Source organism: Mesoplodon bidens (assembly GCF_964165515.1).
Source record: "Mesoplodon bidens genome assembly, chromosome: 18".
Taxonomy (NCBI): domain Eukaryota; kingdom Metazoa; phylum Chordata; class Mammalia; order Artiodactyla; family Ziphiidae; genus Mesoplodon; species Mesoplodon bidens.
The window spans coordinates 2,302,593-2,327,904 of record NC_138175.1 but is presented as its reverse complement, the minus strand read 5'-3'; the positions used below and the strand labels follow the sequence as shown (position 1 = coordinate 2,327,904).

The window sequence follows — 25,312 nt, the reverse complement described above, 5'->3', positions numbered from 1 at the left end:
AGTTTGGAGCCCACCTTTCCATAAGACCCTCCAAATTTCTTGGCATTGCTCTTTTCAAGTAATGCTTTCTTCTTCTTTTTCTTTCTATTTTCTCTTTGGCTGCACCACACAGCATGTGGGATCTTAGTCCCCCGACCAGGGATCGATCGAACCCGCATCCCCTGCAGTGGGAGTGCGGAGTCTTAACCACTGGACCACCAGGGAACTCCCAGTGCTTTATTCTTATATGATAGAAATTCAAATTCACTCCTAAATGCAACCAAATGGTCTCCAAAGTACTTTAAGATCCCAAAAGATACATATGCTATTCATAAAAAAATTCTATTCTAGTTAAAAAAAGAAAGAAAGAAGGAAAGAAAGAAAGAAAGAAAGAAGAACTCACACTGGGCAAAAATCTTGAAAACGCACGGAAGTTTCTATATGTGTTATTCACAGTAATTTCTTTGGCTTCTCCACTGGATTTTTTATACCATGATTTTTGGCATACTTTTATTGATTTTATAGATCTGCTGATTCCCGATCTGAAGAGCCTGAGGGGATGCTTTGTAGCTGAAATGTTGTCTTTACATGGACGTCAAACTAGCAGTGCTGTCCTGATGGTCATCACCTGCCTGGCTTCACTGCACTGCGTCCTGGGACAAATGAAAAGCAATGAATCAGGGCTGCCTGGGAGCCCAAGGAAATCGGTTCCTCCTCCTCCCCTGAGACGCACTCAGCCTCTTCTTCCGGAAAGTGTGACTCAACAGCTGCTGGGAGAAAAGAGCCTCCGCTCTGCTAGACAGACGCCAGTGTCAACGTCACAGCTCACACTCGGCTACTCCTTCGGGTCTCACAAGAGCCCAGGGAGACCTGTGTTGGGGCAAATGCTGTGACGTCTGCCCCACGCGTGGTCCCTCTCCTTTGGTAACAGCACCTGAGTTTTCCCTGGGACGCTCCCTCTCCCCAACCAGCTGACCACCCCCCGCAACCCCCCATGTACCTGAGGCTTGGCCAATTGGAGGGAAAGTGGTTCACAGGGAACCTGAACTGGCCAGTCAGTGTTAGCCCTGGGAATTGCTGCGATTATGGGGAGAGAAGCACTGACTCTCCCTGGGGATTATGGAACTGCTCACATACGCACTGTTTGCAGTTGCTGGGAACACTTTGAGATCCTGCCCAAGAATGGAGAGAAAATTGAGCCCAGAGATGGGAAGGGTGGGGAGGGAGAGACAGAGACAGAAAGAGACAGAGACAGACACATGCAGAGAAAATGACATTGCTTCAGCCAAGCAATTCCTGCTCCTATACCCTGAAGTCCACTTCCAAACTTTTCACTTATGTGAATCAGTAAGTCCCTTTTATTAAGTTCATTTAATTTTTTTTTTCTGTATTCCAAAGGGTCCTACCTTAGTTTCCTTCTTACAGACGATGTAACCAAAGCTGAGAGCAGTGACATGACTAAGTCCCCTTGCTAGGAAGTGGCAGAGGCAGTGCTGATGGAACAACTGGACGTCTACATGCAAAAAAAGTCAGTCTAGACACAGACCTTATACCTGTCATAAAAATTAACTCAAAATGGGGCTTCCCTGGTGGCGCAGTGGTTGAGAGTCCGCCTGCCGATGCAGGGGACACGGGTTCGTGCCCCGGTCCGGGAGGATCCCACATGCCGCAGAGCGGCTGGGCCCGTGAGCCATGGCTGCTGAGCCTGCGCGTCCGGAGCCTGTGCTCCGCAACGGGAGAGGCCACAACAGTGAGAGGCCCGCATACAGGAAAAAAAAAAAAAAAAAAAAAAAAATTAACTCAAAATGGACCACAGACCTAAACGCAAATTCAAAACTGTAAAATTCCTAGAAGACAACACAGGAGAAAACCTAGATGACCTTTGGCTTGCCAATGACTTTTTAGATACAACATCAAAGACATGATCCATGAAAGAAATAATTGATAAACTAGACTTCAATAAAATTTAAAACTTTTACTCTGTGAAAAACACTGTCAAGAAAAGGAGAAGACAAGTCATAGAAGGAGAAAATATTTGCAAAAGGTGCACCGGATAAAGAACTGTTATCCAAAATATACAAAGAACACTTAAACTCAACACAAAGAAGACAAACAACATGATTTTAAAAATGGGCCAAAGACCTGAACAGACCCCTCAGCAAAGAAGATAGACAGATGGCAAACAAGCATCTGCAAAGATGCTCCACATCCTATGCCATCAGGGAACAATGAGACAACAATGCGATACCACTACACACCTATTAGAATGGCCCAAATCCAGAAACTGACAACACCAAACGCTGGCGAGGGCGTGAGGAAACAGGAACTTGCATTCATTGCTGGTCAGAATGCAAAATGGTGCAGCCACTTTGGAAGACGGTTGGGCAGTTTCTTACAAAACTAAACATCCTCTTATCATATGAGCTAGCAATTGGGCCCCTTGGTATTTACACAAAGGGGCTGAAAACTTACGTCCACATACAAACCTGCACATGGATGTTTACATCAGCTTTATTCACAACTGCTGAAACTTGGAAGCAACCAAGATGTCCTTCAGTAGGTGAAGGGATGAATAAACTGTGGAACATCCAGGCAGTGGAATATTATTCAGTGTTTAAAAGAAATGATCCGTTGAGCCATGAAAAGACACGGAGGAATCTTAAATGCATATGACTAAGTGACAGAAGCCAATCTGAAAAGGCTATGGACTGCATGATTCCAAGTCTGTGACATTCTGGAAAAGGTAAAACTATGGAGAGAGTGAAAAGATCAGTGGTGGCCAGGGGTTGGGGGGAGGGAGGGGTGGACAGGTGGAGCGCAGGAATTACAGGGCAGTGAAACTACTCTGCAGGAGACTATAAAGGTGCATACACGTCATTACACATTTGTCCAAACCTATAGAATGTTCAAGACCAAGAGTGAGTCCTAATGTAGACTTTGGACCAGGGTGATGGTGGCGTGTCAGTGCAGGGTCATCGATTGTAACAAACGCACCGCTCTGGGTCGAGAGGTGATGTCGATGCGGGGTAGGTTGGAGAGGTGCCAGAGGGTATGTGGGAAATCTATACTTTTTTGCTCAATTTTGCTGCGAACTGAAAATTTCTCTAAAAAATAAAATTTAGTAGTTAAAAAAAAAAAGGAGCAAAATGCTGACACACACTACAACATGGGTAAACCTTGAAAACATCACGCTAAGGGGAGGAAGCCAGTCACAAAAGGCCACATATCGTGTGATGCCATTGATATGAAATGTCCAGAACAGGCACATATGCAGACAGACAGTTGTCAGGAGCTGGGGGGAGGGGGGAGGAAGGAAGGGGAACAAGGGTAAAGGGTGATGAAAACGTACTGGAACAAGGTAGTGTTGGTTGCACAACACCGTGAATGCACCTGGTGCCACTGAATTGTGCACCTTAAAATGGTTAATGGTTAATTCTACATTAAGTGAATTTTTACTGATGGCACTTACTTAAATTTCTCAATGGCCCAGAACGTGTGGCAGTGGTCTGTCCTGGCCTGGGTGGAATCCCCACCGGCAGCGGTGGGGCTGCAGGGGGTGCTGGCTGCTGCTCCTTCCCACTCCCCCGAATCATCCTCTGAGCTCTGTCCCCAGGACTCCGGTTCACCCCCAAACCAGGTCTCTTCCAGGTGTCTGGGATGGGGGAGGAACTACACGAGAGGTCCCCTGGGTGGACCGGGCACAAAGAGGCACTGTTCAGTGCAGGCTCAGGGAGTAGCATATCCGTCCACACAGTCGCACATCTGCAGGCCCAGGAGGCATCCAGAGGCCCCCCTCCCTCACCCCTGCCCCAGGATCGGATTCGTGCTCCTGTCCCGTTGACGTCACTCCTTGGAATCTCCTGATTCGGTACCCCCGCCTCTCCATCTCCACTATGACCATCCTGGTTCAGGCCTCCGCCGTCTCTTGCCTGAACCCCTGCCACAGCCTCAACCGCTCTCCCCAAGTCCAGTCAGGAGCCCTCCTCGCCACCCCAACTCATTTTCCAACACTCCCGCCAGAGTGAGTTTTGAAAATGCAAATCTCATCATATCCACCCTTGCCCCACACCTTGTAAAGGCTTCCCGTTATTTTAGGATGGAAACAAAACATGTCCCCTGGCCAAAAAGGACCCGCATATCCCACATCCTGAGTACCTTTCCTGCCATAGCTCACGACCTTCCTCCTCAAAGCTCTAGCACTGCCATGGCTGTGTGACCATGGGTGCGTTGCTTAACCTCTCTGAAATTCATGTTCTTCACAATGAAAAGGGATTATAGGATGTGCCTGGCCAAGGCAAGGTAATTCAACACACGGTAATATGATCATTTCCTGAGTTAGATCCTCCGCTAAATCCTTTACAAACTCTGCTTCATCGACTCCTCCCAATATCCTCATGAGCTCTGAGTCTGAAACGCCAGTTCCCAGAGGAGACGGCCAACTTGCCACAGGGAGCTTGGACTCCAAGCCCACGTCAGGCCTGCTCTCACAGCCCTGCTCTATGGAGTTATACTGTTTTCTAGGCTTTTCCTGGGCAACTGAGGGCTTCACAAATAACTCACTGTGCTCCATGCTGGGTGCATCTTCAGGAACAGGACCCTCTAAGGATTCCAGGGTGTGCCTGAAGCGGGCCCTGCACGTTTTTTGTTTGTTTGTTTGTTTGTTTGTTTTTTGCGGTACACAGGCCTCTCACTGCCGTGGCCTCTCCCGTTGTGGAGCACAGGCTCCGGATGCGCAGGCTCAGTGGCCATGGCTCACGGGCCCAGCCGCTCCGCGGCACGTGGGATCCTCCCAGACCGGGGCACGAACCCGTGTCCCCTGCATTGGCAGGCGGACCCTCAACCACTGCGCCACCAGGGAAGCCCCCTGCACGGTTTTGAAGAAGGGGCCTTTGAGATCTTTGCAAACGCCTGGTGCACGCACATCCATGTGGTCCCCCATGTCTGGTGCCATCCAGGCCAGGGTGCACCTCCCTCTCTTTCCATAAAGCCCCCAGTGATGTGACTTCAGCCTAGTTAACTCCAGGAACTTGGATTGGATTCTTTATTTTGGCTGTGCTGTGTGGCTAGTGGGATCTTAGCTCCCCAACCAGGGATTGAACCCTGGCCCTCAGCAGTGAAAAGTGTGGAGTCCTAACCACTGGACCACCGGGGAGTTCCCTGGATTGGATTCTTGTAATGATTGACCGCAAGGACAAGAGTCCCCTGTGGTTGGCAAGTCAACTTTCATTGGTAGCAGTTGTCTTCGCTAATTTCTAGCTATTTAATTTTTTTTAAACCATGGTTAATCAGCTGTCAATACTGCACACCTTTGTCTATTTGAGCGTCCTGGGCAGCAAAGTGAAAACTAAATAAACGTGAAACATCAAAAACAGAAAAGAGAAGTCAAGCACTCCAGCCTAAGCACGATTATCATTTTGATCAGCTTAAAAATGACTTCTGATGACTTAGCAGTGGCCTGGAAAGGAAGGAGCAGGCAAACCCACGTCTGGAAGGGAGCTGCAGATGAGGACTTGGTGATATTCTGAAATAGTGTGAAGCATATCACCCTACGTTCATCTGCTTTCTAGTCAGATATTCATGAATCCTTGTCAAGAAGTTTAGAGTTATGTGTTCAGACTGGTTGTAATTGAGACAGAAGTGGGGACAGAAAGCATGGCTCTCCTGGGACTTTTGTGGTTGGCTTCAGAAATGCTTTTCCCACTGCAAACGGACTCTGGACTCCAGACCCAGGTGCTTTGGCTTCCAGACCCCGCTTTCATCTCTTCCCAGCTATGTAACCTTGCTGAGCAATGTTTCCAGTCTCTCTGGACTGTTCCTCACCTATGAACAGGACAGATCTCATTTCGTTATCAGGATCTTCCCAGCGCTGACCTGTGGTTCTTTGGAACTTCTTTAGGGCACTTTTCCTGCAGAGGAATCCAGTGACCAGTCTCAGGAGACCCCCGAGGGCTATTTCCTGAAGAGCCCCTAACGCAACAAGGTTGCCCAAGGCCGCACAGCTGGTTACTGCCCTGAGTACGGTTTTATTATTGGCGAAAGAGAAGTGGGCAGGAAACTAACGGTACAGCGTTTTCCTTTCCGAATGAAAATAGCTCCACCGTTTCGTGTTTGGAGGATCAAAGGAATTTTAGCTCGTTGTAAACAACTCAGAAAACAGAGGCGAGTGTAAAGAAGAAAAATGAAAAAGCAGTGGTAATCCCAGCAATACCAGTAAGCACGAATAACATTTCTGGGAACTGCCTATAGTTCGGGAATTTTTTTCCTACGAGTACCCACAAACGCACTTTTATGCTCTATAAATACAGCCAGATTCATACTATGTTTTTCATATATAACTGTCCCTATATTATACACGATACATAACTAACATCAATTACATATAAAATATACATCACGTGTAATTAATACATATTTTCCCAGGAGTGTGCCCTCGAGCCTGTGACGGCCCTAGGGACCCCTGAGCACCCACGGTTACTCGGGGAACACGGCCAGAGGAGTAGCTGGAGCCTCTCCGGGAGCAGCCGACCGCGGCATCTGAACTACAAGTCCCACCATTCCATGCGCGGGCGCAGTCGGGCGACCGGAGGGCGTAGGGACCACAAGTACCGGCAGGCTTGGCGCAGACGCAGGAACCACGAGTCCCAGAATGCACTGCTCGAAGCTCGCGCAGGGCCCTCCGGGACATGTAGTCGTCGGGGAGCTAATTCCTATTCATTAGGCCTCAAAGAAAATGCAAATTCCTCCAACGGTCCAGCGATGCGACTTCTCAGGGGCTAGCGAGAAGCCCGAGCGCGCGACGGGGAAGAAAGAAGCCTAGGGGCCTAAACTGCGGTGCGAGAGCACGACCCGTGCGCATGCCCGGCGGTCACCAGCGCCAGTGAAGGACGCGCGGGACGCCCCGAGCAGCAGGCCCCTCCCCTGCGCCCCGCCCCTCGGCCGCCGCGCCCGCCCAGGGAGCCTGCGCAGACGGTGCAAGGCAGAGGGCCGCGGGGAGGGACTCGCAGCGCCTGCGCAGAGTGGCGGCTTCTCTCGCGAGGACGGACGCCATTATCGCATCTCCTCGACAAACACCACGAGAATTCCGCAGCCCACACGGTAATTGCAGCTCCCGCAGCCGGTCGCGTCTCCGCCTCCCCCTTCCCGCGGGGCGAGAGCGAGAGCGAGAGCGAGATCTCCCCTCCTCCCTCCTCCCTGCGCCCTCCTCCGGCCGCCGCACCCGCGCCGCCGCCCCCGCCCCCCCGACGCGGGGACCGGCCCCAACGGCCCGCCGCCCTTGGCGCCCCCGCGTCAGCCCTGTCAGCCGCCGGCCCGCCGCACCTCAGCGCCCGGCTCCGGCCGCCCCTCCCCCCGCCCCGCCGCCCCCGCCGGCGCGGGCCTCTCCTCCGGGACCTGCCCCTCACGAGCTGCGTCCGGCCGCGGGGCGGGCGGGGCGGGGTCGCGCTGCTGCTGCGGTGCAGCCCCTCCGAGCCGAGAGGCCCCGGGAAGCCGGAGGCTGCGGGCGCGGGGACCGCGGCTGCGGAGCGGAAGTGCGGGAGGCGGCAGGTTCACCCGGGGCGGGCCCGAGTGAAGGGGACGGCCGTGGGGACCACTCCTCGGTGCTCGGCACGCCTGAACCGCCCGTAACGTTAACTCCGTGGATTCAGCTCCAGTTCTCCTTTGTCTGGCAATTAAACTAAGTGTGTGTTCCTGGGACGTGGGGTTCTGTCACCACTGGCGGTCATTTTTAGCAAACGTCTGCCATGTGTGGGTCCTGTGCTGCGGCCGGGCCTGCCGAGCGTTTCCAGCGTTTCTCATCACAGCGGTCCAGTCAGGTGGACAGGGAGGTGACTGAGGCTCACGGAGGGTAAGGGACTTGTCCGGGACACACAGCCAGGTTTGAACGCGATCTGTCTGAAGTCCATGTTCTTAAAAAGCTGCACACATACTTGATATTGTAATAAAGGATTGTACCCAATAAAATGTCAATGGAAAACTTAAGATGAGAAGCAACAGCCCCCTCCCCCACTTGTCAGCTCGACTCCTCAAATTCTTTGATATCTTTTTGTTGTTTCTTGAGGAAGTTCTCCATGGCTCTAAATAATAAGCTGGCATTGTATTGGTTTTATACATTCTTGACTTGCTGTTATGATAGGATGAGTTAGCTTTTCATATCTTACCTCACCTCTTCTATCCCTGCTGAGCAAATACTGCTTCACAGCCAGCTAATACATTTCCCGTCTATACAGCTCTTTTTTTTCCTATTGTTTGTGATGGCCTTTCTTTTTCTTTGCACTTTCTGTTCCCATTGATGCTTTACCTCGTCTTAAATTCTCAAGGATGCTGTTGGATCTCGCCAACCGTCCCCTTCCCCAGCCCTCTGACCTTTTTCTAATCTGGACTGACGACTCTTCAGACCAGCCCGGGTATCATCCTGACGTTTTCTTTTACTATACATCTGAGTTTGTTCAGGTCTCATGGTTTAATCTTGGCTTTCTTTGTTTCAATGAACACTTTCTGCCAAGCAGCCTTATTCCTTTTGGGTAGCTCGTGAGGATCCTCTTTGGTGTTCAGCCATGTCTAGCATGCCAAACAAATGTCAAGGCCCACCATGAATGCTCTTTGACTTTGGGGACGTGTCCTTCAGCCCTGGAATTTGAAATTCTCTTGTATCATTTGAGAATTTCTTCTGGTCTGCTTTTACTCTTGTGTTTTAGGAGTTCCTGTTACTTTGATGATGGACATCTTGGGTTCACTCTCTGAATCTCCCGTCTTTATCCTCTTCCTGTGTCGTTTTATTCCTGTTTCTGGGATAGGGCTTCCATGTATCTTCCAGTCCTATTTAAAATTTTTTATTTCTACAGAGTTTTCATTTCTAAGGGCTTACTTGTTCTTTTTTCGTAATAACGTCTGATGAATGCATTATCTCCTTGACTTTGAGGATACTGTTAAGGATTTTGTCAGTTCTCTTGTTCTCTGCTTTCTTGTTTCCTCTAGTGTCACTTGTGGTTTTCTTCTTTTTAAAAAGATTGGCTTCTTACTTTGTATGGCAAGTACTCTTCAAATATTGGTAATTATTGTTGTCTAAGGCAAGAGGAAGCAGGCAGAGAAACCTGAGTCTGTGGGGCTGATTTTTTTTTTTTTTTTTTTTTTTTTTTTTGGCCGCATTTGCGCAGCCTGAGGGATCTCAGTTCCCCAACCAGGGACTGAACCCTGGGCCCACTGTAGTAAAAGCGTGGGGTCCTAACCACTGGAACGCCCAGGGAAGTCCCCTGTGGGGCTGATTTTGAAAATGTGCAGGTTTCCCTTCGGGTGTTTGGGAACTTTTTATTGTGCTGGGACCTCAAATGCCCGAAGGCAGATAGTCTCTGGGCCTTTCAGCGTAAGGAAGACCCCTTTGATTTGGGGCCGCTCCACTTGGTGTAGCGAGGGCTGGAGTGCAGCTCTTCGGTATAGGGATCTGACTTCTGTGGGCAGCCGCAGCCCTCGCCCTCGACTGAGGATCCTGGGTTGGGGTCCTCACCTTCCACTGGCTTAGAGCCCTCCTTCGGTTGTATCCACTCCTGTGTGCTCCAGAGTTCTATTTCCTTTTCCCCCCATTAAATCCTCTTGGCCTGCCAGAAATGTGCAAAATCTCTTGCCTGTTGTCTTACATTCTTTCTTGTGGGTTTATTATACGATATTAAAAGTCATTTTAGGGCTTCCCTGGTGGCGCCTCCCAGTGGCCTTGCTGATGGTTGCCCACCGGCAGTGGGATGGATGGCCAGATCACGGTCCCCATGGCCGCCTCCGCGTTGCAGTTGTGGGCGGGTGGTGTGCGTTCCTGCTGGCCGTTCTGGCTCCGCAGCCGTGCAGGGTGCCAGGCTCGTCTGGGGAAGGCCAAGCACAGACAGTGTTAGAGCAAAGATTGTGATTTTAGACTCTGCAGTGAGCTTCTCTCTGTGTCACTGGGCCAAAGATTAGGGATTGCTTCTAGGTAAGCAGTGATTACAGTGCTCCAAGTGTAATCCTGATGCATTTTACTTGACTGTCCTTTGAAAGTTGTGAGTAGTGAAATACATCACTTGTGTTTTCGAGGGCCTTGCTAATGGAATGGTCCACAGCAAGGACCACAAGCATAACGATCACAGGGCTTTTGAGAGAAAAGCAGACTCTCAGGCCCTGTCCAACATATGGAATCAGAATCTGGAGCTTTGTAAACTTTTCCTTTTTAAAACAATTTTTTCTTTATTTGTTTATTTTTGGCTGCATTAGGTCTTCGTTGCTGCGTGCGGGCTTTCTCTAGTTGCGGCGAGCGGGGGCTGCTCTTCGTTGCAGTGTGCGGGCTTCTCATTGTGGTGGCTTCTCTTGTGGCAGATCACGGGCTCTAGGCGCACGGGCTTCAGTAGTTGTGGTGCGCACGCTCAGTAGTTGTGACGCATGGGCTCAGTAGTTGTGGTGCACGGGCTTAGTTGGTCCACAGCATGTGGGATTTTCCTGGCCAGGGGTCGAACCTGTGTCCCCTGCATTGGCAGGTGGATTCTTAACCACTGCGCCACCAGGGAGGTCCCAGTAAACTTTTCTTTTGAAGGAACTTTAGACTTACAGAAAATTGCAAAAATAGTTTAGAGAGCTTCCCTATGCCCGTCACTCACTTCCTTTAATGCTGACATCTTAGATTATCAAATAGTCTTATAAAACTCAGAAAATTAACATCGTCACAGTACTGTTAATTGAACTGCAGACCTTGCTAAACTTCATCAGTTTTCCACTAATGTCTTTTTTCTGCTTCAGGAGCTAATCCAGGATCCCTCTCTGCATTTAGTTGTCACGTCTCCTTAAGTCTCTTCCAATCTGTGATATTTACACAGCCCCAAAGGATCTCTCCCAAGATGTTTATAAATTACAAGGGAAAAATAATAACTTCACAGTGGAAAAACCTGGCAGATACCATCTCAGCATCACCAGAATAAGACATAATGATATCATGTTTCTTGATATGCACTGAGACAGAAATGCATAGCCAAAGTCTAACCATGATGAAACCCAAGTTGAGGCACATGTGTCAAAATCTTGACTAGTGCACCTCAGAAGTACCCCAGGTGTTGAAAGATAGGGAAAGATTCAGAATTTGCACTTTAAAGGACTGCCAGGTGTAGCATATGCACTTTGCTGAAGAAATACTTCCTGTGCTAGATGGTTGACAAGGAGAAAAGAGATAAAGAACCACAAGCCTTGTTTGGTGGATTGGTAAATGGGTATCCCTGGCACAGGGTCTAGGTGAGTTTGCGTACATGGCTTATTGATAACACTGCTTACAGCTTACTAGCCTTAGTTTTTCCTTATGACCTTCATCTACGCTATAAATTCTGAAAACTTTAGCTGTACAGTTAAGTATACATATTACATGACAGTGCCAGACTGACTTTAAAATGTCCATGTAACTTTACCACTTTAGCTATTTAAATCTGGAAAAAATAAGCATTTTCTCATTTTGAAGAAAAGACTTCTGGGGGAAAATACGTATTAAAATTCTCAACGACAATGTCTTAGAAAAAGCTGTAAAAAGTCCTCCCTCGGGCTTCCCTGGTGGCGCAGTGGTTGAGAGTCCGCCTGCAGATGCAGGGAGCACGGGTTCGTGCCCTGGTCCGGGAAGATCCCACATGCCGCGGAGCTGCTGGGCCCGTGAGCCATGGCCGCTGAGCCTGCGCATCCGGAGCCTGTGCTCCACAACGGGAGAGGCCACAACAGTGAGAGGCCCGCAAACCATCAAAAAAAAAAAAAAAAAAAAAAAAGTCCTCCCTTTATGAGAGAGAAATAAAGGTCGTTACTGTGTTCTCTGACTTCACATATATGATGGTCATAAAAACAATTGCATAATGAATTGTTCACTGGAATTGCCCTGAACCATTCTGAAATGTTCATTTTTGGCAAATTTGAGAGCCGCTGGGGGGGTGGGGGGGCGGCATCACATGGTTGAAATTCGCTCTTAAAAAGTTACACTTGTTTTGTTGTTCCAGGATAGTATCTGGAGCTCATTTAACTCCTCACAGAAGAGCAGAATCCTAGCCTCATCCCCCCTGCCTTTCAGAGTAGTTTTAAAAATACTTAACCCTTAGGTTTCTCACTTTTGTGTAGGTTGTGAAACCAGTTAAAAAGAGAGCTTTAGCTAATGATCTCATTTTATGCCATCTGCCTTGCCTTTGACTCTGTCTGTCCACTATCTGGGGCTGTGCCCAGCCTGCCTCCTGGGAAGAGAGGGGGCTCTCTTCAGTTCTAGAGGGCAGGGAGCAGGGGGATCACTCTTGACCCCTTGTCACCCCCCCAGTGCACGCCCTCATCATAATGCTGCAGACTAAGTCTAAGAGGAAGCTGAGCTTGGGATGACCACCCAGAGCCTGCCATTGCTTGAAACCTGTGGATATTCTTTTTTTTTTTTTTTTTTTGCGGTACGCGGGCCTCTCTCTGTTGCGGCCTCTCCCGCTGCGGAGCACAGGCTCCGGATGCGCAGGCCCAGTGGCCATGGCTCACGGGCCCAGCCGCTCCGCGGCATGTGGGATCTTCCCGGACCGGGGCACGAACCCGTGTCCCCTGCATCGGCAGGCGGACTCTCAACCACTGCGCCACCAGGGAAGCCCCCTGTGGATATTCTTGAATTAAAACGTGATGGAAACCTTAACTTCCTAAGCCACTAACAGAGAGTACACCCGAAGCATTGTGGAAGTCACGTGAAATTGATTCCTATTTTGAATTAAATTCTCTGCATCTTTCACATCTACCCACAGCCAAGAACTGTCCGATTTGATTAAATGTTTTGGATCATCTGCCTCTGTGGTGGGATGGACAGTAAGATTTGCTTTGTCTTTATAAGGACCCTCGTGCTGGGGAGGGGGGATGGTGGTGGTGAGGACTGGTGACCCATAAGGTCGGATTGCTGACAGTGCATAAGTGATGGAAGAATAAAATCCACCAGAAAAGGCCAGAGAAGGTGAAGAGATGAGAACAGGTTTCATTACATCCCTGAAAAGGTAGATAGGTGGGGTGGAGGGTCTGTGGAAGCTGACTCCCCTTTCCTTGCCCTGAGTCCTTCTGTGTTAGCTTTTAGGGTAAATGAGTGCAGGTAATGCTCTGAAGGAGAAAGTGAGTTGGCAGGAAGGGCCCAGGTAGGGATGGGGCGGGCGGAGTGGTGCCAGGAAGCCGGGACTGCGCTGAGCGGCTCTGGGCAGAGCCCCGTGCTGACAAACCTTTTGTCATAAAGATTGACGTTCTGTGCTGCAAAGAATGCTGCTTCTGGTCTCTAGTGATTTTTCCTTTCTCTTCAATGTGGAAAGTCATCAGATGACTGGAAGCAAAGTTAAGCCTCTCTAAAATAGCAATGGGTTTGGATGAAGCTGGCAGTGAAACCTTGGTGCGTGTGCTGCTGGCATATTTCCTTGTTGGTGTGAACTGTGTGTCCCTTGAGTGTGGTGAGAGCCCCCGGGCACCTGGGTCTTCCTGGGTGGAGGGGGTGACTCAGGCTGCAGTTCCAGCTGTCACCAGCAAGAGTGGCCCTGCACTTGCGTTGGCAGGTGGATGGCAGGACGGGACCTGTCCTGTGAACTGGTGGGCTGGAGCCAGGGGTGGGCCTCAGGAGCAGAGTGCTGCGTTAAGCCGCCTTTCATGCTGGGAGCTTCCTGGAGACGCCAAGTAATTCACTCCACCCATGATTTTGACTGAATCTGACAAAGACTGCTGGGCATCCTGTTTACCAGTGAAGAATTGCTGCAACTGTCAGTGGGCAAACATAGTTCGCAGTTAACTGGCTTGCTAGTTTTGAAATTAAACATTTTGTGGATTTTTAAGATTTGCAGGATTCAACTAATTTCACGTTTTTTGTGAAGTGATGGTTTAATATTTATTACATTATTTTACATTTGTGTAACTTAAATTTGCATAATTCTGATTTGTATAAAATGCAGTCCTACTGTGTTGGGAGAAAGAAAGCTGAAGGGGTGCAGTAAGATGAAAGCAAACGTGTACTGCCTGGGGTTCCCTCTGTGCGTAGCTGTTAATAAAACACTCAGGGCTTCCCTGGTAAGAATCTGCCTGCCAATGCAGGGGACACGGGTTCGAGCCCTGGTCCGGGAAGATCCCACATGCTGCGGAGCAACTAAGCCCGTGTGCCGCAACTACTGAGACTGTGCGCTAGAGCCCGCAAGCCACAATTACTGAGCCTGCGTGCCACAACTACTGAAGCCCACGCACCTAGAGCCTGTGCTCCACGACAAGAGAAGCCACCTCAATGAGAAGCCCGCGCACTGCAACGAAGAGTAGCCCCCGCTCGCCGCAACTAGAGAAAGCCCGCGCGCAGCAACGAAGACCCAGTGCACCGAAAACAAACAAAAAACACTCAATTCAACTTGCTTCACGAGTTCTCCAGGGATCATTCAAGAGCTCAGGAAGCCTGCTTTGCCTCTTTGGGATTTCTGTGGATCCACTATAATCTGAAGCAGAAATCGCTCTATCCGGCCAACAGGAGGTGGAGCCGGCAGAGCCAGCCCATCCTAGAGCCTCTCAGGAGGCCACGATCACTGCTCTTCAAAAGTTCCTGTCTCTTCTTCCCCTGTCTCAGTCTCCAGGCAGTTTCTAGAGTCTGGAGATGCCACTGATGTGGTTAAACGCTCGGCTGCAGGACAGAAGTCTACAAACTTTGTGTCAAGGGCTATATGAGTAGACATTTTTGGCTTTGAGGGTCTGTCCCAACCACTCAGCTCTGCCCTTGGAGAAGCCGGAATAGACGTGGCTGTTTTCCAATAAAACTTATCTACAAAAACTAACCGCTGGCTGGACCTGCCCCTCAGACCGTACTGTGTGACTGGAGACTGCAGGTGCTCATGCAAGTCGGGGAAAGAAGTCAAGCAGGGGAATTCGGCGAGAGTGAGCCTGTGGTGAGGAGCGCCCCCGCTGGGCCCCTTTCCCGCAGGCTGCTCCACCTCCAGCGGCCGCGCTCCTCTGCTGACGCGGGGAGCCTGGGGTCATCTGCAGGGTGTATTTTGGGAAAATGTGCACGAAGTATAATTGGCGTCAGCAAAGCACCTTCAGATGAGAACGCGTCTGTCCATCCTCACTGCTGTTCTTTGGAAGAATAGCCTCGGCATCTCTTCATAGGAATTGGATTTGGGTTTTTTCAGGCTTCGAAGTTGCAAGAATAGTACAAAGAATTATGGTGTAGGTTTATCCTAGAGTCTCAGATGCTAATATTTTATATTTGCTTTATCCTTTCTCTTCTCTGCAACGCTCTGTGTTTGTGTGTGTGTATATTTTTCTATTTTTTTTCCTGAACAGTTTAAACTATGAAGTAAGTCCCTTTAACCTTAAACACTTAAATGGCTGTTTCCTATTAACAAGGACCTTCTCTTATATAACCACAGTACAATTTTGAAAATTAGGAATCTATCATTGATGCAGCTGTGTTATCTAAGCATCAGATCTAGTTCAGATTTTATTAATTATCCCAATAACGTCCATTTTTAGCAAAAGAAAAAGGGACTCCTTTATTAACTTGGGATGTATTTTTCCCTAAGAACGTTTGCCCTTTACCGACATTATGATAAATTAGGCACCATACTCCTTGCAAATTACAAGTTTAGTGACATCAAAAGTCTGCATATTTATTGTTGACAGCATTCACGTTGCATAATCATTTCCTCCTGCTCTTCTGTTTGGGAGAGGGATGGGAAAGACTGGCAGTAGAGGTAAGAGGCAGAATGCCCGGCGGTACACGGGCCTCTCACTGTTGTGGCCCCTCCCATTGCGGAGCACAGGCTCCGGACACGCAGGCTTAGCGGCCATGGCTCACGGGCCCAGCCGCTCTGCGGCATGTGGGGTCTTCCCGGACCGGGGCACGAACCCGCGTCCCCTGCATCGGCAGGCGGACTCTCAACCACTGCGCCACCAGGGAAGCCCCTGCCTGGCTGTTTTTAAAGTCTACCCAGATCATTGGTTGCACGTGTGGATGCGGTGGGGTTATGATGTGCTATAGAGCTGGGGATCAGAAATGAGTTTGACCTTCCATGGTGTCATGTGCTAAATTTATAAAAAGTTCTTTAAGGTCACTCTCCAGTCTACATAGTCCTGTTGGGCTGGATAAGGGTGACTTTCTAAGGGCTTCTGCTGTTCAGTGCTGGACCCATTTATTTACCAAAGTACAGTTGACCCTTAAACAATGTGGGGGGTAGGGGCACCCACCCTGCACGTAGTGGAAGGTCTGAATAGAACTTGTAGTCAGCCCTCCGTATCCATGGTTCTGCATCCTCGGTTCAACCAGCTGCAGCTTGTGCAGTACCGAAATGTTTACCCTTGAAAAAAATCTGCATATTGGTGGACCTGTGCAGCTCAAACCAGTGTTGTGGCTGCTTGGCTTTGGGGCAGACTTGGCAGTGTCTGCTCTGCGGGCAGGGCAGCCACGCACGGCTTCCCTCCCGCCGTGGTGTGGGGCACATATCTGAGCATGTGTGAGACCCTTGGCACGCGGCGTTCTAGGTACTTGGGCCTCCTCGCCCATTTGCAGCCTGCAGTTCAGAGTCCTCGTCACGTTTCAGACCGGCTTCCTGGGGTTCTGGAGCAGTAAGAGGGAGGCATTCCGGTCCGATTAAGGCATTTGACTATGCATGTGGCTTTGAAAAGGTTAAAGTATGTTTATAAATACATGCTTTACATGGACATTTTAATGGCATGAACTTTTCATCAGTCTTAGATCAGGCCCAGTAATTTTGGGGTTCTAAGTGCAGTTTCTAATCTTCAGGGTGTTGTTTTTCATGACTAAGTTTTTTTTTTAATTAATTAATTAATTTCTTTATTTTTGGCTGCGTTGGGTCTTCGTTGCTGCACGCGGGCTTTCTCTAGTTGTGGCGAGTGGGGGCTACTCTTTGTTGCGGTGCGCGGGCTTCTCACTGCGGTGGCTTTTCTTGTTGCAGAGCACGGGCTCTAGGAGTGTGGGCTTCAGTACTTGTGGCACGCAGGCTCAGTAGTTGTGGCTCGTGGGTTCTGGAGCGCAGGCTCAGTAGTTGTGGCGCACGGGCTTAGTTGCTCCGCGGCATGTGGGATCTTCCCGGACCAGGGCTTGAACCTGTGTCCCCTGCATTGGCAGGCGGTTTCTTAACCACTGCGCCACCAGGGAAGTCCCCATGACTAAGTTTTAATTACACATTGAGAATTAGGGTCTTGAGTAAAATGGAGACTGTGAACTTGGCTCCTTGGCCCCCGCGGTGACAGTGGCGTAGGCTGTGTCTGTCACCACCGAGCCATGCCAGCGCCGTGCACGGGTCAGCCAGCATCTGCGTCTCGTCCTTGTCGGGCTCCTTACACTTTTGTCCATTTTCTGTTGTAGATCAGATTACTTTGTTCTCCTTGGTTATGGGCCCTGCCCCTGAGGGGCTGTGTTTGCCTGATGTCAGTTGTGCGTCAGAAACCTCTGGAGTGGTCCCTGCATCTGTCGCCTGCCCTCGTTACTTGTTTTAATGACTGCTCAAGCTGGGTGTTCATCTTCTTTTATGTTCCTGGCTAGGATTACAGCTTTCCTTAACATTTTGGCACATGGCTGTTAGTATTATTTGGTTTCTGTGAAATTTCGAGGTGGAGAAAGATTAGGACACTGGCCTCCTTACCCTGGACGGCTGACCACCCTCCTCCCCAAGCTTTGCAGTTCATGGGAATAAACAGGAGGGGCAGATGAGTGACAAACGGATTTCAGTTTCTGGAAGGAGCTGAAGGAGGGATGGACGCACAGCCCTGCTCTCAGGGGAGGCAGAGGGAACACGTGGTGATGGATGACAGTGGGGTTAGTTAGCCCGACACAAAGTGAGTTACCGAGTGACCGGGCCCCCCATGCCTACCCCTACCGCCACCCCACCTGCTCTCCGGTCTCATATTGCCCTAATAAATATTCATGGTGAGGGGATGGGCCTACCTCTGTAAAACGGGGATGCACCTACGTCCAAGGTTGTGAAGACTCAGTGAAATAATGCTAATATGTGTTTAGGATCCAATGAATGGTAGCTCCTATAATTACTGTTATGATCATCAGCTTCACCCACCAGGCCCTGTATCTTTTTATGCTTATCAGTTTATATGGGGCAGATTTAATTGATAGAAATTTGCATGTAGTCAGAGTTTTGTCTGTGATAAACTTACGTCACAGAATCTTAGAATTTGAGAACTGGACAGGAGCTTAGAGGTGATTTAAATAGTACAACTTGCTAGTTAAAAGCTTGGGCATGGTTGTAAAGTATACACTTGTTAGAAACACAAGGACCCTTGATAAATGTGCGTTTCTACTGTGAGGAATCCTCCAGTGTGAACTCCACACAGCTGGCCCAGCAGCCGCCCTTGACAGTCACCAGGCTTGAGATAGCCTCTTGTTCTCTCCAGGGAGGCGACTTTTCTCCTGCACTTCTCAGAAAGTAAATTGTGTTAGATTCTGTTGCTATATAGTGTTGTAAGTTTGGCAGATTATTTGTTATTCAGTGATATTTTATTGACAATTTAAAATTCTATCAGATGGTTTTAGGCAGTTTGCAATGTTGAGTTTGAATTTTTATAATTTTAGGGCCAGTATTTCTTATATGGGCACATGTCAGTGGGAAAATGGCTTTAAAAATTTTTAATTTCACCCTGAATTCAGCGGGATGTGTTGTGGCTCTTTGTGACATAACTTTCTTCCGTAGAGGTAAAAAAATTGACCTGTCATCTAATTTGTCCTCACGTGTCTGAATGTTTTCCATGTTAACTGTAAGAAACACAGCAACAGGGCTTCCCTGGTGGCGCAGTGGTTGAGAGTCCGCCTGCCGATGCAGGGGACACGGGTTCGTGCCCCGGTCCGGGAGGATCCCACATGCCGTGGAGCGGCTGGGCCTGTGAGCCATGGCCACTGAGCCTGTGCGTCCGGAGCCTGTGCTCCGCAACGGGAGAGGCCACAACAGTGAGAGGCCCGCGTACAGCAAAACAAAGAAACAAACAAACAAACAAACAAAACCACAGCAACAAGTGAAGTGAAGTGTAGGCGAGAGCATTGCCTGTAGTCTCCAAATGTTTCATGTTTTACCTTTTTTTTTTTTTTTTAACGGGAAGATGATTAGAACCAAGATCTCTTCTGTCCCTGTAGCTGAAGGATTGAAGGAGCTGCCAGGCCAGTGACTAGTTAGGAGAATCTGTGCTTACGCAGCACGTGAACCTCAAGGTCGTTTCTTTATTCACTTGCCCAGGATTCACGGGTCGCTGCCATGTGCCCAGCAGGGTGTTTGTGGCGTGATGCCCCGGCGCACAGAGCAGAGGTTGTTATATCAGAGTGAGGCTGTCAGTCAGTCACCGGGCAAGCTGTGACAGCCCCCAACAGCCCCAGCCGGTGTGCAGACAGCTGGTCGCGGCTCTGTTCCAATAAAACTGTATCTGTGAGCACTGAGGTTTGAGTTTAACGTGATTTCATGTCAGGACGTACTGTTCTTCTTTTGATTTGGTTCATGGGCTGTACAGGTGGAGGGTTGGAATTGGTCCACGGGGCCAACCCTTGGTCTAGAAGGCATTTGTTGAGTGAGTGAGTAAAATGAGGTCATATCTAGGTAGGCAGGAGCCGGATTGGGAGAGGCCTGAAATGCGGGTAGAGATTAGATGTGATGCCAAGCCGGGCGCTGTGACGGCAGCCCTTTGGGAGGGATGAGCCTGGAACTCATCTGCAGGATGGATGGGAGGGGATTGGCTTCCCGCCTCACCGTGTGTGGCTTTGGGAGGGATGAAGGGACGGATCCGTGGATCCCACCTTAGGGTGGGTTACAGAGAGCTGACACCTAATCGCCAGGGCCCGGAGGCAGGGACAGGGAAGCCGGTTCACGGGTTCAAGGAAGCGGAGCCCAGCGGCGCAGGTGTAGTGGGAGAGGAGTCGGGTGGGAAGGAGCAGGCAGGCGGGGCCCCCGGGCCTGGTGATGGTTGGATGCTGGGGGTGACAGCAGAGAGAGTTAAAGGGGGAGTTGCAGGGTTCTTTCTGGGGGGGTTGGTGGGGTCTCCTTGAGCGCTGCTCTCGGGAAAGTGTAGGGATGGGGGCAGGGTTCGGCTTTGGAAGTGTAGGAGCGGATTTTATTGTCAGATGGCCATAGTGCGGTTTGACATACTGGACCAGGGAAGTCACTGGTGAGGGGTCCGGGCGGCAGTGGAGATTTGGGGGCATAGGTGTCACTCCCTGTAAGGGCCTGCCGTGTGCCCCCGGGACACGTACTTCTGGGCTCTGGTTCCCGGAAGGGGCTCCGGGGGCCGCGGCGTGAGGCTCCGACCCAGTGCCGCTGGAGGGCCCAGCGTAGGTGGGGCCAGGGGTGAACCCCAGGGAGGAGGAGGACCCCAGGGTGCTCTGAGCGAGGAGGAGTGCGGAGCGGGGAGGCCGGTGGGAATCGTTCACAGGGCTCTTATCCAGTCCGACGGTGAGTTTGGAAACCATTGTTTTGTTTGGGGTCCTGAAGGGTGTGGGAAGGGATCGTGTTTGCGGACGGGCGTGGGCGAGAGTTCCAGAATGTGCTGTAGGAGTTTGGCTCTGGAGGGGCGTGGTGGCAGCTGGCGGGCAGCAGAGTGGATTGGAGGGTTTTATTATTTTTGTTTTTTCTAAAACAGTTATTTTGCAGTCGCCTGAGATTTGCAGGTACGTAGCAGAGATGGTACAGGCTGTTTTTCCACCATTATGTCATACATGGCCGTGGCCGGGACGGTGTCAGCCTCCAGGGCGCCGGCTCTCTGAGCTCACCTGAGCTTGTTGACTGAATCCGTGATCCTGGCTGCCTCCTCACTGGAATCTAGGGGGCACTTCCTAGAGGGGCCCGGTGGACACACAGATATACACCCTGCATCTAGGTGCACGACGGGGTGACGTTTTGGCACATTGCGTTGTTTCTGTTTTTTCCTGTGTTTGATAGTAAGTTGCAGAGGTCACCTCATTTCACCCCTAAGTGCTTGAGCACTCGTGTCCTGGGAGCAAGGACATTGTTTTACATAACTGCACCTACAAACAGGAGCAGTGATTCCGAGTCACTGAAGATACGGTCCATACTCAAGTTTCCCCTGAGATTCTTTGTGGCTGCCTCTCCCCGTCCCGCCCCTGGACCTCCCTACATTGGCAGGTCCCCACAGCCTCTGCCGGTTTGTTTCATGCCATGGACTTTTCAAGAGTCTGGCCAGTAGACCAGCATCTCTGACCCCTTCGTTCCTCCTCCGACTGCTCAGCTCTCCGCCGGTTCTGGGCAGCGTGCCCTGATCCTCCTGGCCAGGCAGCTGCTGCAGCCCCCCACCGTGTCCACCCTCAGCCCTGGCGGGCAGTCGATCCCCAGGACACCCCCAGCGTCACTGCTCCGACTTAACGCCTTAGTCAGCGTCTTGTGGGCAGGGCTAGCTGTGCTCCCTTCAGCGTGTGTCTAGCACAGGGCCCGGGTGTTGTTGTTTGAAGAATGTATGAATAAACGCAATAAGATCATTGACATTAATTGTATGGGTCCATAGACGCTCATTAAGGCTTGTCACAGAACTAAGAAATAAGGTTAAGGTGTTTAAGCCTACAGTCCCCGTACATCATTGTAGTCCTGCATCTTTGGCAGATTTAGTATTTTATGTTATCAGAATACTACTTCACAGTGTAAGTAATTTAGGAGCTACCAGAGAAGAATTAAAATATGGGCATTATCTATGTAGAAACTAAAACTTTTATTGCGAGATATATGCAGGCCTCTGCAATGTATTTACATTTATCATGGGCAGTTGGTAAATCAAGTAAAAGTTGCTTTTAATTGCTTTTATGGTTTCTATTTTATAGCAGACCTTATCTGAAATTCATTTTAATGTGTATGTGGTTCTTATGCTTTCTTTCTAGAGATACAATTCCGGAAGGCAGCGGTTGACATTGTGGTCCACAGACCCCAGGGATGTCCTTGACACATTCCCAGTGGATATTCGAGGTCAATATAGTTTTCATGATTGTCAAGAGGTCATTTGCCTCTATTTGCCTGTTGGCATTTAGACCGAGTCCCCGAGCTACCATTGTTGCTGGATTCTTGACTGCCGTGCAACTCAGAAAAGCCATTCTCCTCTAAGAATGTCCTTGATGCAGCAGTAAAAATCATTTTGTTAAATCTCAGCCCTGAGTACACCCCTTTTTAATACTCTGTGTAACAAAACAGGAAGTGTGTGGAAAGCACTTCTGCGTTTTGGAGTTGGGAGGTTGCCTGGAAGACGGGCCCTTCTGCAGTTACTTGGGTTGCTAGCTGAACTGGCCGCTTTTTTTCATGGACCACCATAACGGAATAATTGACACATTACCAGTATTTCTTACTAAACGGACAGAGTTAGCCTGTCACTGCAAGGAAAGCAGCTAACACTATTGCCAGTGGTAAAATTTGTACTTCTAAGTAGAATTGGAATTTCAGAAGGCTTGTATCTGCCACTGTGAACCTGGCAGCTTCCTAATACTTCAAGACTTTTCTTTTTCTTTTTTTAAAATTAATTAATGAATTTACTTTTTTGGCTGCGCTGCACGGCGTGCGGGATCCTAGTTCCCTGAGCGGGGATCGAGCCCATGCCCCCGCAGTGGAAGCGCTGAGTCTTAACTACTGTACTGCCAGGGAAGTCCCCAGGACTTCTCTGATGAGATCGGTGCTGATGTTAAGGAATGTGATGCTTTAGATAATCTGTAATGAACAACATTCGGAAGGTCTGCATAACTCACTGAACCAGTAGTTTCCAAATGACCAAATCAGACCTGGGTCAATGTCCATTTAAAGACAGGTTTTAAAGTGATAAAGTAACAAAAAGTTCAGCAGTACAGTTTTAGATTCCACATTGCAGCTCACCTTTGGGGAGAAATAAAGCCCTTGTTGGGGCTTCCCTGGTGGCGCAGTGGTTGAGAGTCCGTCTGCTGATGCAGGGCACACGGGTTCGTGCCCCGAACCGGGAGGATCCCACATGTCGTGGAGCGGCTGGGCCCGTGAGCCATGGCCGCTGAGCCTGCGCGTCCGGAGCCTGTGCTCCGCAACGGGAGAGGCCACAGCGGTGAGAAGCCCGCGTACCGCAAAAAGGAAAAAAATAAAAAAAAATAAAAAAAAAAATAAAGCCCTTGTTGAGGTTTGGTGTTGTATTACAGAGGAATATCCACAGTTATCTGAACGGGCTGTTCAGATGCACTGCCCTCTTTTTCATGCAGTAATAGATATGAGAACCCAGTTGTTTTCCAGTAAGTCTGACATTAAAGAGATTTGTAAAAATGCAAAACTGTGTTTCTCTTCTTGCTAAGATTTTGCTGCTGTTGTTTTGGAAACTCTAGTAGTTATTTTTTTAAATTAATTAACTAATTAATTAATTTGTTTTTATTTTTGGCTGTGTTGGGTCTTCGTTGCTGCACACGGGCTTTCTCTAGTTGTGGCGAGCTGGGGCTACTCTTCCTTGCAGTGTGCGGGCTTCTTATTGTCGTGGCTTCTCTTGTTGTGGAGCACGTGGCACGGGTTTTAGTAGTTGCGGTACGCGGGCTCAGTAGCTGTGGCTAGCGGGCTGTAGAGCAGAGGCTCCATAGTTGTGGCTTGTGGGCTCTAGGCGCGCGGGCTTCAGTTGTTGTGGCTCATGGGCTCTAGAGCGCAGGTTCAGTAGTTGTGGCGCACGGGCTTAGTTACTCCACGGCATGTGGGATCTTCCCGGGCCAGGGATCAAACCCGTGTCCCCTCCACTGGCAGGCAGATTCTTAACCACTGTGCCACCAGGGAAGCCCCTCTAGTAGTTATTTTTGGTAAAAAAAAAAAGTTTTGTATGTTAATATGTAATGTATGGATTTTTGTAATTTTTAAATGAATAAAGTATTCACACATTTTCTGTTCTAATATCAGAGATGGTGATATTGACAGATACACGTCCACGAGTACAAGCTCACTAGCTTTCAGATGGGGAAGGGGGTCCCGAGACCAGTGTGTCTTGAAGTAGGACAGTGGTGCTGTGGGATCAATTTAAATTCGGCCAGTTCTCTTTCCTGCATTGGTGGTTTGTGTTTGAGGAGGTTTATATATTTTGGAAAAGGTGAATAGAAGTGGCCAGTTTAATCAAACATGTTAACTACAGAGGGGGAGGACCTGCCATCTGAGGCTAGTTTGACCTTCTTCTCCTGATTTCAAACTTAAACATTTTTAGGGGGGCTGGCCTGGATTTTCTTAAGAATCAGTGCTTTCTGATGATCTAGCACCTGGCTGGTCATTTGTAGTCATGTTTTCTCTTTCTTCCCTATTTGTGCTTTGAGTATCCTCCTGCGACCCCACACTGACTTGGGGAAAATCAGTAAGCTGAGTCTTGTTCACATGTCTCAGTTTAATAAAAGTTGTTTTCTTTGCTTACTTCATACTGGCTTTTAATTAATTTTAGTACTACATCTGTATCCAGATGGATCTGACTGAATGGAATGATCCTTATTTTCTTGGAGGGACCCTGTTTCTGGAAGTTGAGCTTTTTAACTGAGCACCACTGGGCCACTTCCTGCTGGGGGTGGAGGTTACTGCTCTGGTCTTGACGGTGTGTGGACTGGGCCGTGCTGCTCAGGTGGATGTGAAGCCGGTGCCAGAGGCGGGGCGGTGGCTGGGGCACCGGGGCTTGGGGTGGCGGGGGCTGCTGTTGGGCCTGGGTGCTGGCGGTTCCCCCTGTCTCCTGCGCGATCGCTCTCCGAGACTTGTCTTCAGGGTCTTCTGTCTCTTGTACTCCTCGGGGCTGCTCCTGCCCCTCCGAGGACTGTCTTCAGTCTGTGTATTTGGCATCTGTAAAGGGAGGTCAGCCTGGCATGGCCTACTCCCGAGGCCCCTCCACGGTGAGCTAGGCGTGCCCCCGCTTCTGCCCATGACGTCACGGCACCTGGGCCGCGTCTCTTCACACGGGTCGCCTGCAGGGTTCTGACGGCTGGGAAGTAGTTCTGGTAGAGCAGAGTCGGAGGTCACACAGTGGCTGCAGTGTGCGCCTCCCAGGGACAGCCTCCTGCAGACAGGTTCAGTGGGGCGCTTGTTCAAGGGCTGATGGGAGAAACAGCTCTGTGCAGAGTGCCTGCCCTAAAAACCCCATATGTTGTGACGTCCCTAATGAGATGACCTGTGTGATGTCGTTCTGGTGGTGACTGAGAAAATCCCAGGGTGGGCACAGGGGGCTTTGCCTGGTTACGTCTGCTGAAGTTCAGTCGTGTGCTCGATTACAGTAGCTTTTCTTTTTTTCCTGTTTCAGTGGCCTTGTGGTTTTATTTTACGGGTGTCCGAAATATTTAAAAATGAGCAAAATTAAAACTAAATGTGCAGTTCTGTGTTTTTTTTATTTCAACACTTCTTTTTAATAGAGAAAAATAACATATTTACACAGTTCT

At 49.6% G+C, this 25,312-nt stretch overlaps 1 protein-coding gene across 2 annotated transcripts in view; it reads left to right on the top strand.

Annotated features, from left to right (window-relative positions):
- The first annotated feature begins 6,978 nt into the window (after positions 1 to 6,978).
- Positions 6,979 to 25,312, top strand: part of BANP (BTG3 associated nuclear protein) — a 99,039-nt gene continuing 80,705 nt past the window's right edge. For both annotated transcript variants that reach the window (XM_081217727.1, XM_081217726.1), the window contains exon 1: positions 6,979 to 7,074. The gene's annotated coding sequence lies outside the window, so the exon portion shown is untranslated. The remainder of the gene's footprint in view (positions 7,075 to 25,312) is intronic.